Below are 12,868 nucleotides of genomic sequence, written 5' to 3' on the forward strand. Positions count from 1 at the left end.
GACTCCTCCTCGGCGCCACGCTTCTGCACCCGGCATGCATACCACTTGCTTTCGCCGGTGCACCCGCTGGACTCCTCGTCCAGTATCTCCTGGGCTCTGCGTCTTCCTTCGAAGGTCAAGCTGTTCGCCTACCTCGCCGACATCGACCGTCTGAGTTCTCGCGCCAACCTCTTCACCAAGAGTTGTGCATCGTCTGCAGGGTGCGCAACCTGCCCCTCGACTGCTAGGCACTTATTCTTCGACTGCCCCGTCTCGGCGAGGATTTGGAGACGGCTGGATGTCCCAATCCTAGCTGGGCGGTTTTCGGTTTGGGACCTGCCGGCCCCTGTCCCCCTCGCGTTGGACATTTGGCTGGCTGGCCTCGCGGTGACCCTCTGGAGCATCTGGAAGGCGCGCAATGATTTGGTGTTCAACGCCAAGAGCTCTACCTCGACGCTGGTTCATAGGCGGGCTTTAGATGACCTCTCACTTTGGCGATGGCGGTATCGGGTGGCTGACCATCCCATGATAGACTTGCTTCGATCTTTCATCCTCTCCCACCTGTGGGATAGCTAGGGTGACCACCCTCTCCTCTCTCTCCCCCTGTACTTCCCCTTGTGTACATACAGATCCTTGGCCTTTTCGAGTAATGGAATAACAAACGGTGGGGAATTCCCCCCCCCCCCCATCAACCTCGGAAAAAAAACTTGCCAAAGATTGAGATGTGTTATTGGGGGTGCATGAAATAGTTAATTCCTTTTGGTAATCATTTGGGCCTCTTTGATGACTCAAATATTTGAAAAGATGACAAAATTCTCAAGGGGATGTGAACGAACTTTTAGTTGGCGTAAAATGTGTTGGTACACATATAAAACTTATGTAGATAAAGCTACAAATGAGGATGCTTGATTCCCATACCCTCCCTCAAGCCGCCTAAAATAACATAGAATTGATCATATTACTGAAGGCGACGGGATAACAACAATTCTATTGAACAATTACTGAAGCCACGTATCCTTGGCATTTTTTGACAAAAGGAAATCTAGTGTCAGACATACAACTAATCATGAAGGCTCAGTAATAAAAGTCAGAGGGGGCCTAATCATGCATTGCCAGGGACGAGTAAAAGTCACCAAGCCTCTGATATTATATTTGAAAGAAATAGCAACTCTCTATGCATCCATATCCTCGGATAAAAAAAATCAGTAAAGAACGTTTTGTTACTCAAAAGATAGAACGACGAAGATATACATCACTATGAATTTATTTAAGTAACACTTCGTCTTTCAAGAGGAGAAATAAAGATGTGGGATGCCATCTTCTCCATCAAGCCACTCACTGTGCGCGTTCCTTGCTTAGCTTATACTTAGTTTAATGCTTTCATGTAATTTTTCTATTTTTCATAGACATTAGTCTGGAGGACGTAAAGCCTTGTATTACCTAGCTGCTAGTCATAGGGGAATTGAGTTTTTTATTTGCTTTCTTTCCCCCTTTTTGTGCATCTTTCAAAATGAAAATGCAACAAAAACCAGGAGCAGGAAAACCTACTGCTCAGCCTTAAAGGCTAGCTCCGTCGCTGCTTCTATTAATTAAACTAAGCAATTTTCATACCCGCCAGCTTAATTGGCAGTGATGTTTGCACTGACTAGCGTTATGAATCTGACCGGTCGGCGGCCGGCGTGGAGCGGTGGACTTTTCGCACGCGTTTGAAGAGGAAAAAAACTCAAAAGCTATAAGCATTTTTTTTAAATAAGTGTATATTTAGATATATTTTAAGTCAAATTTTACTAAGTTGATTAACTCCATCTTGACATGTAGTTTAATATAGTGATTGATGTCACATATACTACTATTTTTGCGTAATAGTTGGGTCAAAATTGAAAATAGTTGACTTCTAAAAAAACATACAATTGTTCATGCACGGAGAAGGTATTTACTCGTGTATTTACTCGTATAGGTGCTGAAACCCACTTGTTCACAAGGCTGAACTGTCGGCTGGCACTTTAGCACGTACAATTGGCGTGAAATGTTCAAAATAGACTTGTTAAGTGCTGGCTAGTACGATGCATGTTAAATGCACGCGTGTCGTTCTCATCTTGGTTCAGGGAACAAGTATGTGTGCATCTTGGTTCCGGGCAGATCGAGTCCGCTATGCTGATGAGCATCCTGGTCAATGAGACCGAGATTGTTGGGTAAGTATTTCTTAGCCGCCGGTACTGTCTACTAGTGTAGTGTGACAAGTGTGCAGTAAGCAGCTGTACCACTGCACATAAAGTCAATATGTACTTTTATATTTCCCCCGAAAAAAGAAAAGAGGAAGTCCAGTATTTCAGGTACATAGACCACCCCCCCCCGCGTCGCTCGAGCGGAGCGACACGGGGGAACCCTAGCCGCGCCGCTGGCCGGTTCTCCCTCCTGCCGTCCCCTCCGCCGCTGCCGCTGTCGTCGTCGCGGTGGCGGCAGCCCCGACCTCCAAAGGCGGCGCGGGGAGATCTCGCGGTGAACGCGGATGGCGGATGCACGTCGACGGCCGGGTCCGGTGGTTCCTGGCGGCGCGGGATGCTGGGGCGGCGGCCCCGGGCTTCGACGGTGGTGGTGGCGGGCGGGGTGTGGTGCGGCGCGGGCCGCGCGCCCGGCGTGCCCGGGGTGGCGCGGGCTTCGGAGGATCTTCTGCGGCGGCTCGCTGCGGGCCTCCGGCGGCGCTCGGGCGTCGGCGGACTGGTGTGGCCAGGGCCGATCTAGGCCCGGAGGGGGCTGATCTGGTCCTGCTCGGACTTTCGGGCTCGCCGGCGCAGGCATGCCGGGGCGGCGGCCCCGGGGACGCGGTGGTGGTGGGTTTGGGGTGGCCGGCTTCGCCTCGGCACGGAGGTTGCGCGGAGGACGGCGGATCTCGGGGTGTCTCGGCGCGGTGGTCGCGTGGAGGCTGCTCCCAGCTCCGTCGGTGTCCCGGTGGCCGTGGTGGACCACTGCGTGTGGCAGGCTGCCATTGCTGGCACCTGCAGGCCCATGGCAGAGGTGTGCCATTGTGCATGGACGACAGCGCGGCGGCGCGGCTCTTGGTGGACCGGGCGTTTTCGCAACGTCTCGGGGACTGCGGGAGGTTGGCGTGAGGAGTTGGCCTACCGTGCGTGGAGGCCGGAGCGGCGGCTCCGGGATCTTGGTGTGTTGATGATATGCCTCTGGCTGTGTGGACGACAGGGTATGTCTCCGTGGCGTGGGCGACGCCCCTGTTGTGGTGGTTTGTGCTCGTCCGGGGTTTGGACTGTCTTTGACAGTGGCGGTGTTGTAGGTCTCCGGACGAAAGTCTTGCCCGACTCGGTCGGTGCCGGGAACGGCGACGCTCAAGGGCGCCGTTTTCCTCCTTGGAGGCGTTGCCGTGGAGTCCTCACACACCTCTGCCCATCGTTCCGGGGTGAAAACCCAAATCCTGCTGGGCTGGATTGAATGACGGCGGCGTCTTTGGACGTCGTCACCTCCTTGGAGGCGTCATTTTCGGAATGTTTGGGAGCCACCCCCGGCAATGCCTTGGCTACTGCTTTGGTCGACGTTTTCGTGTTCCGTCGGTGCGCGAGTGCCGCTGGCTTGCCTTGCGGCCTGCCTCACCCCTCGAAGCTTGAAAGGCCTAGCCGTCTCTTTCGGCTCTGACTTCCTTTCCAGGGACGTGGACCGGGCAGTCGTGGCGCTCGCTGTTGCCGTCGTGCTGGTGCCATTCGGCGGCGCTCCAGACCTGGTTTATCCAGATCGTGTGGCCAGGTGTGGGGGTTTTCGCCAGTTTTTCCAGAAAAACTGTGCCGTGTTTGCCTTTCTCTTGTCTGGTTTTCTTTTAAACCGGACGCGGTGTTGCGTTTATATCGGTTTTCGGCCAGTTCCCGTATAAACTGACCAAATTTCACTCTTCTTAATGAAAAAGCTGCTCCTAAAAAGTATTTCAGGTACATGTACCCAGTGGCGAATCTAGGTACAGTATAAAATTTAGGTGCGGCAGAGTCGACTACAAAGACAGAAGGTTCTTATTTAAAATGCGCACCTTACGATAAACCAAATGGAATCAACAACGCGCTGCTTCCAAGAAAGCTCACACCGCAAAATGATAAACCATATGAAAAATACGAAAAGTGTATTTGGCTTATGGGTACCAGTGCTCCTGCCGTTTAAAAAAATTCAAAAATCATACATATTTTTTAAAAAATCTGAAAATAAATCTAGACATAAAAAATGACGTAGCCTATGAAGCGTGTAAAATTTTAATATGAAATTCTTTATATTGTAGACTACATAATAAGACAAAATCTGTTAAAATTTGAAGATTTGAAATATGCATATCCACACGTTTGTTATTTTTGTGTAGCCCAGAACTTTTTGTATTTGAAATTAAAATTTTGCACGTTTGTGGGGCAATTCATTGGCTACACCATGATTTTTTTATAATTTTTTTGAAACACATAAATATTATTTTTATTTTTTCTAAAAGAGAAGGAGCACTGGTGCCCAGGAGCACCAAATCTCTGTCCTGAAAAATAGCTCTCTTTTCTTATTTTATCCAAAATCTTAAAGCAAAAAAAAAAACCATGATGCCCTATCCATACGTGTAAACACAAAAATATTTCCTAAAATTAAATACATTTCGGATAGTTACTTCTAATTCAAAAGATTCGATTCAAGGGGCCCGAGCCCTGGCTCAATCTCTATGTTTTTTTTTATTGCTGCCTCTGCCTCAACTCACCCCATGCAAGACACGTTGATGTTTTTTTTTTGGCTTTGCGATAACACATTGACGCTATGCAAGCCGCCGTGACACTAATAGAGAATAAACCTTTTGTCCAGCACTCTGTTGACTGCCAAAACCCACCGGCGGGCAGCGGCCTTGTCAACACTGTAGAGCCGGGGGGAGCCTAGAGCTGCGGCTGGCTGAGACCCCTCCGAGCGACGGCCCGCAATGCTCTTCTGGTCACACGCGGCGTTGCGAAGTGCAAGGGCGTGCCACCTGACCTATACCTGGTCGGGAAGGTGATGAGATTGCCTCGCTTAGTTTCCTGCAGGGGCATACATGTAAACGTTAAATACGAGCCTCGATCGGCTCTCGGGTTATCCTGTGAATCGGCTCAAAGAGCCGATCCACCCATGATCCGTACGGGGTGTACGAATACTTGGTGGTCCTGCTTGATCAAGATGAAGCTAATGAGATCTACGACGATTTAGGGTTTTCACCACATAATCGGATCATCCTACTCGAGGTTGGGCCAGATGGCCACGCACGGTGCTCGTAAGCCGATCCTAAACAAGGCCAAAAAACCAACATGAAGTTGATCCTAGGAACATCCCGTTTAGGACTTGCGAACGCCACCCTACGTGCCACAGGATCCTCCCCCCCTTTGTAAGGCCAAACTATTGCGAGATATTAAACTAATCCTTGTAGAACAAGGAGCAATCGTAACGGATCAGATCTACTAAATAAAGATCAAGCGGGGTGCCGCCCCCACACCTGAGATAGGCGTGAGGACGGCTAGATATGCAAGGGTTGCACTACGTAAGCATGCTTAAACGAAGAACAATGCTAACCCTAACACATCTAATGATAACTACGTTGCTCGCCATCAAAAGCGCTTCAGTACGAGCAACGCATGAACAACGTGGGGCTTGTGCTGCCTAGATCGCAAGATGCGATCTAGGCAGCATGTCGCTACCTGATAGAAACCCTCGAGATGAAGGAGTTGGCGATGCGCCGAGATTGGTTTGTTTTTGGGGTTGAACGTGAGTTGTTGTTTATTCCATAAACCCTAGGTACATATTTATAGTCCAGGGGACTTTCTAATGTGGACGTGCACTAAACCGTGCACGAGATAAACTCTAACTTCTAAATCGATACATAATTTATTCTACTACGATACACGGGCTAACTAGCCCAACTTCTCCGTGCGAGGCCGCTTCATAGATCTTTCATATGTAACCTTCCAAGCCCATCTTGATCGCGGCCCACCTCTGACTCGGTCAAATTCTGGTGATAACACATGCCCCCCTGGTTTTGGAAATGACATTTCCAAAATCATTACGCTTTCTTTCGTCGGGTCATGTCGTGGCAGAGCAGAACTGCCGCAGAATCCCCATCATGATGCCTTGCCCCTTCCACTTCTCCACGTGGCCGTAAAATTTTCCAATTGGGCAACACCTCCTCGGAAACTGCTGTGGCATTGAACCTCTCCCATATCCCCTTTATTTAACCGTTCTCAACAGCTTGCGTCTCCTTCGTCCTTCTCGCATTAGCACCAAAAAAACCCTCTGTGCCGCCATGTCTTCCTCCTCCTCCTCCGAGCTTTCCTACGGGTCTGACTCCTCCCGCGAGACGCCGCCAGAGATTCGTGCCCCGGAAGACTGGGACGTGGAGAGCCATGCCTCCTCCATTTGGTCTGAGGACGACAAGTCCTTGACCAGCGGGGATGAAGATCTTCGAGTTCCTTGCCGATGGGGAACTCGGAGCCCAAAAGCGAGGACGACCGGTTCTCCCGGGACGGCTGCCCAACCTCCGAAGAAGAGGGAGAAGAAGACGACGACGACGACTCCCTCGAGGGCTACCCGCCAGCGAAGCGCCTTCGCATGTGGTGGGACGACGACGGCGAGCGACGACGAAGACGGGGACGAAGCCCCCGTGGAGGGCTACGGGAGTAGCGACGAGGAGCCCGTCGGTAGCGGTGCCGATGAGAGTTCTGAGGATGACGATGAGGGCAGTGATGGCCCGTAGACTAGGACCTAATTAGTATAGGCCTAGCAGTAGTAGATTGGTCAATAGACCCTCCTTTTGTTCTTCCCTCCTTGAGCAATCGGCTCCCCATTGTAAGAAATCCTCATATTAATGAAGAATTCCCTTAGCTTGATTTTGCCGATTTCTTTCATGCTGAATTTGTCGACTGTTGGCCTAATCCATGCTTAGTGACCGATGGTACCGCATCAGTTTCATGATAATCTGCAAGACAGGCCAATTTAGCCATCCCTTCAAGCTAGCTGGCTTCTGCCGATGACGACGACACATCCGATCCTGGCAAGCTGGCGACTTGATCTTCGAGCAAGCGATTCTAAAAGAGCCCTGGAACTGTCTTGGATGCTCAAACTGATGACTCTGTAGCCGATTCCAATTAAATCGGCTCCCTAGGGCAATACCTTTAGGGCGAGCTGCCCCCCGAGCCTTAGTGAAGGCGAACCAGACACATGTGCCGATATTAGCCTTAACTCATGATGTAGCCCCAAGCAGAGAACCTTCAGTTCTTGCCGGCCAGATCGGCTCCTTTCCTTTGGTGGCATTGTTCTTGAAGAGAGGATCCGAGCTCTTACACTACCCCATTGCGGAGCTCTTCCATTAGTGCTCCATCAACCCTCTGATCGTAACGGCTATTCCTCTTGAGTCGATGGCCATGCATCGGCTTTCATATCTTTAAGTCGATGCCTGCTGCATCGGCTGTGTTCGAAATTTTTTCGAATTTGCATCTTTTTTTTTTTTACAGCCGACCTGTGCATCGGCCCCCATATTCCACTACCCATCAACAAAAGATGAGATGCTTCTGTTGTATATCCTCGTATTTCCATATACCTGGGTGCCCCCCCAAGCCGATTCTGTCAAGAAAATTGATGGTATCGGCTCCGTTGGATAACATGTTGAACCCGAGCGGAGAGGTAGGTGAGGATGATTTTGGCCGATTGCTGGAATCGGCCTCCACGTTGCTTGTTCGTTGAAGGTTTTGTAAGTTCCCTTCGTAAATTTTTTGGGGCCGATCACAAGGATCAGCCTCTCCTGGTTTGCTCATTGGTTTGATCTTGCTACTTGGTCAGGCTGGATGAAACCAACCCAACCTCTGACTTGATGCGCCTGCTGTCGTCCACCTTGTGTGCTCCGTAGAGTCGTGGAGCGCTACGCTCTGTCGGCAAGACGAGTACCATGTTTGTGCCAGCCGATGTCTCATCATCGGCTTTCCTCTCGTTTAGGGCGCCACTCCATTTTCCGTGGACGACCCTCTTCATCCAGGGTTCGCTGAACCTTTGCAGCCGGATCGGGCCGTGCCTTTCTTAGCGTATGCAGGTACAACCTTTCGGCTTCCTCCGGGCCGCGCAATCGCTGAACCCCGCGCTTCGGGAACGGCTGAGTCCGTCGGGGCACCACCTTGGCCGGTGGTACCTGTCTTCTTCCACTTCTCCCTCGTCTTCCGAATCTTCAAGATCTGCCCAACGAGGTGACTCGGCGCATTTGCTTTGTGGTGGGAGAGGCCCTAAGCGCTCGAACACGGACACGTTGGCTGCCTCCTTCTTTTTCTTATTGCATTCGGGCAATTGCCGATTGTGGGCAATCGGCTCATTCCTGAATCCCAGCGAGTGTACGAAGAAGGGGCAGTCCCAATGCCCGGCGTTGTCGTCTTGCTCCCTTGATGCTTCCGTGGCATAGCGCTCATGCTCCTCCTCATCGTGATCCTGCCGACGATATCTTCCGGCTTCTCTAGCCAAACGATCTTCTCTATCACCGTAATAGGGTCGCCGGCGTTGACCATACCGATTCACATATTTGTTGAGGAGGTGATCAGAGAGGGGTCGCTGATATCTTATATTCTTCACCTCTCCCTCTGTGACGTAGCGCTTGCCATCATGACGGAGCCGATCGCATGGGGCGGCCTCATCTGTATCCTTGCTGTGAGAGCAGCTGCCCTCATCTCTATCTTTGCCAGAGTGGTTTCCAGGCCCTACCATGTTGATGCTGAACGAGGGGCCTGGCTGGCAACCTTCAGGGTAGGTGATTCCTACCATGTTAACGGCGGGGAAGGGTTGGGTGTCGACCTTCATGGCGTATCGGTTGAAAATTAGCCGCCCCTTCTCTATCGCCGCTTGGATGTGCCGACGCCACACCCGGCGGTCGTTGGTGGCATGGGAAAGCGAGTTGTGGAATTTGCGGTACGGCTTTCCGTTTAGCTCTTTCGCCGTGGGGAACTTGAGACCTTCGGGAACCGTCAACTGTTTCTCCTTGAGCAGGAGGTCGAAGATTTGTTCAGTCTTGGTTACGTCAAAATCAAATCCCTCGGGCGGCCCCGGTGGCTTTACCCATTTGCAGGCCACGGGGTTCCTCCCGAGTCCACTCAGCCACTCGCTATCTCTTGGCCTCCCGCAGGCACTTCATCCTCCTCCGTATCGACCATGACTACCGCACGCTTGAACTTGTCTTGGTACAGGTCGGGGTGGCGCTGTTCATATGCCGATAGTTTCGAACCATGTGCGCCGGTGAGGGATAATCCGCTTGGGAGGCCATGTCCTTGAGCTGTGTTGCAAGGCCTGCTACTGCCAACTCGACTCGCTTCCTTTTCAGTTATACGAACCGAATAACATCGGTTCCTAAGATTCCTGAAGCGGCTGGATGTATTCCGTCACCGTTTCCCCGCGCTTCTGACGTAGTTGTGCTAGATCGGCAATGCCAGACTCGGAAGCTTCTGTATGGTATTGCATATGGAACTGTTCTTCCAATTGCTTCCAAGACTGGATGGAGTTCGCTGGTAGAGAGGTGTACCATCCAAAAGCCGATCCCGTGAGGGACCGTGAAAAGAGCCTCACGCGTAGCTGATCCGACACCGAAGCCGGTCCTAGTTGAGCCAAATATCGGTCGACGTGCTCGATGGAGCTGGAGCCATCCGATCCACCGAATTTGGAGAAGTCGGGGAGCCGATATTTTGGTGGCAGCGGGATCATCTCGTAATCGTCGGGTACGGCTTGGAATAGCCGACCGCCCTTCTTTTCGGCATCATGCCGAACTGGTCTCTCGGTATGGTACTCGATCTGATCCGCCGTACTGGCCGTAGGAGTTGCACTCGAAGATTCGCCGGGGTGGCGTACTTGGCCTGCCACGTTTGCTTTTCCAGCTCCGAGCCGGCTGCGGGAGCTGGGCTCGGGAGTTTCGTCGGTGTGGCGTATTTAGTTAGCCACGTCCGCTCTGCCGCCGACGTTCCTCCTCGTCTTCGCCGGAGTCCCCGATGTTGTGGCCTGGTTTGTGAGTGCCCAGTCACCACAATCCGGCACATACATGCATGCGTACCCATGAGGGATCTCCTTAGGCGCCTCCATTAAGAACTGGTAGTCACCGGGGTCGCCACCAATTCCGTAGACGAGGAATGCCGGTGTAGTCGGCACTTCGGCAGAGTGCTGCCAACGCAAATGGCAGCGGTGGACGGGACTCGGAATGGCAATTCTCCTTGATGCGTCCCGAGAGCTGGTCCCGACGGCGAGTGCGGTGGCTCATGATCTCCTGGATCACGCGCGAGCGACACGCTCCGGCACGTTAACCAAGTTCTCGCAGTGGCGGTGTAGCGAGTGAGCCACCGGGTAGTTGATCTCCTGCCGCGAGACCCTCGGTGCGTTCCTCCGACGGGGAAGAAAGGTCTATCCCATCGAGTGCACCTTCCGGTGAGAACCCCTTCCATCCGATGCCACCGAACGGGTTCTGCGAAAAGAGCCGATGAGGTCGGCTTCGAGGGTAGCCTTGATCTCATTGTATTGCTTCTTGAGGTCGTCGGAGCGGATCCTCGTAGGTGATCGGCGTGCCGTCCGCCATCTCAGATGTAGATGGCGATGTGGTTGATGTAGACGATTGTCCCACCGGGCGTGCCGAGAATGTGTTGACTGCCAAAACCCACCGGCGGGCAGCGGCCTTGTCAACACCTGTAGAGCCGGGGGAGCCTAGAGCTGCGGCTGGCTGAGACCCCTCCGAGCGACGGCCCGCAATGCTCTTCCTGGTCACACGCGGCGTTGCGAAGTGCAAGGGCGTGCCACCTGACCTATACCTGGTCGGGAAGGTGATGAGATTGCCTCGCTTAGTTTCCTGCAGGGCATACATGTAAACGTTAAATACGAGCCTCGATCGGCTCTCGGGTTATCTCGTGAATCGGCTCAAAGAGCCGATCCACCCATGATCCGTACGGGGTGTACGAATACTTGGTGGTCCTGCTTGATCAAGATGAAGCTAATGAGATCTACGACGATTTAGGGTTTTCACCACATAATCGGATCATCCTACTCCAGGTTGGGCCGGATGGCCACGCACGGTGCTCGTAAGCCGATCCTAAACAAGGCCAAAAAACCAACATGAAGTTGATCCTAGGAACATCCCGTTTAGGACTTGCGAACGCCACCCTACGTGCCACAGGATCCTCCCCCTTTGTAAGGCCAAACTATTGCGAGATATTAAACTAATCCTTGTAGAACAAGGAGCAATCGTAACGGATCAGATCTACTAAATAAAGATCAAGCGGGGTGCCGCCCCCACACCTGAGATAGGCGTGAGGACGGCTAGATATGCAAGGGTTGCACTACGTAAGCATGCTTAAACGAAGAACAATGCTAACCCTAACACATCTAATGATAACTACGTTGCTCGCCATCAAAAGCGCTTCGATACGAGCAACGCATGAACAACGTGGGGCTTGTGCTGCCTAGATCGCAAGATGCGATCTAGGCAGCATGTCGCTACCCGATAGAAACCCTCGAGATGAAGGAGTTGGCGATGCGCCGAGATTGGTTTGTTTTTGGGGTTGAACGTGAGTTGTTGTTTATTCCATAAACCCTAGGTACATATTTATAGTCCAGGGGACTTTCTAATGTGGACGTGCACTAAACCGTGCACGAGATAAACTCTAACTTCTAAATCGATACATAATTTATTCTACTACGATACACGGGCTAACTAGCCCAACTTCTCCGTGCGAGGCCGCTTCATAGATCTTTCATATGTAACCTTCCAAGCCCATCTTGATCGCGGCCCACCTCTGACTCGGTCAAATTCTGGTGATAACACACTCCTGGGAGCAATAGTCCCGATTTTAAAGCAAACCGGGGCCGGGGGGGGGGGGGGGCATTGGTCTTGGTTCGTTCGGCACGGGACGACCCCACCCTCTCGTCCCGATCCGTTTGGGGTCTTTGGTCCCGGTTTGTATTATAAACCGGGACTAAGGGGGCTTCAGCAGGGCGTGGCAAGCCATGTTAGGCCTCGAAACCCTTTAGAATCGATTTGTATTACAAATCGGGACCAAAGGCCTACCTTTAGTTCTGGTATGCCTTAACAACCGGGACAAAGTCCCCATCTACCTACATATACCTTGCCCCTGCCCAAGTATGAGCCACACTTATCCATTTTTCCACTTCTTATCACAAGAGGGGTGTATGTTGCTTTGCTCTCTTCATATGCACAAAAGGTGTTCGATGAAATGCCTAAGAGGTTTTGCCACTTGAGTTCACACAAAACAAGCCACACTTAACTGTCCTTTTTCTTCTCCATCGAGGTTAACAATTTTATCCTTTCATCTGTCATTGATAAAATGCATGTGTGTATATATATATACATCGTTTCACTAATCATGATATTATGTAATGGTTTTTGATAAGCTTAATTATATCATGCAGATGAATCAACAATGGATGTACATTGACCGACGCTTTGACGAGTTCACTTCGGGCCTGAGTAATTTTATCGCCGTGGCTGAGGCAAACAAATATGGTGGCTTTATGTATTGTCCATGTGTTGACTGTAAGAATGTCGTAAATTAATCTTCCTCGAGTACCATTCACGGCCACCTGCTGCGATCCGGTTTCATGCCCCAGTACAATTGTTGGACCAAGCACGGAGAAAGAGGGATTATGATGGAGCACAATGAAGAAGAAGAGGATGATGACAACTATCCCATGTTCCCTCAATACGGTGATACTGCATAGGGGGTTGTTTCCATCATAAGGCAATGAAGACAATGAAGCAGAAAATCAAGAGGCACGAGATGAGCCTGCTGACGATCTTGGTCGGGTCATTGCTAATGCAAGGAGAGAATGTGAAACTGAAAAGAAAAGGTTGGAGTTCGACCAGATGTTAGAGGATCACAACATG

The sequence above is a fragment of the Lolium rigidum genome, chromosome 6, assembly GCF_022539505.1.
Source record: "Lolium rigidum isolate FL_2022 chromosome 6, APGP_CSIRO_Lrig_0.1, whole genome shotgun sequence".
NCBI classification, from domain to species: Eukaryota; Viridiplantae; Streptophyta; class Magnoliopsida; order Poales; family Poaceae; genus Lolium; species Lolium rigidum.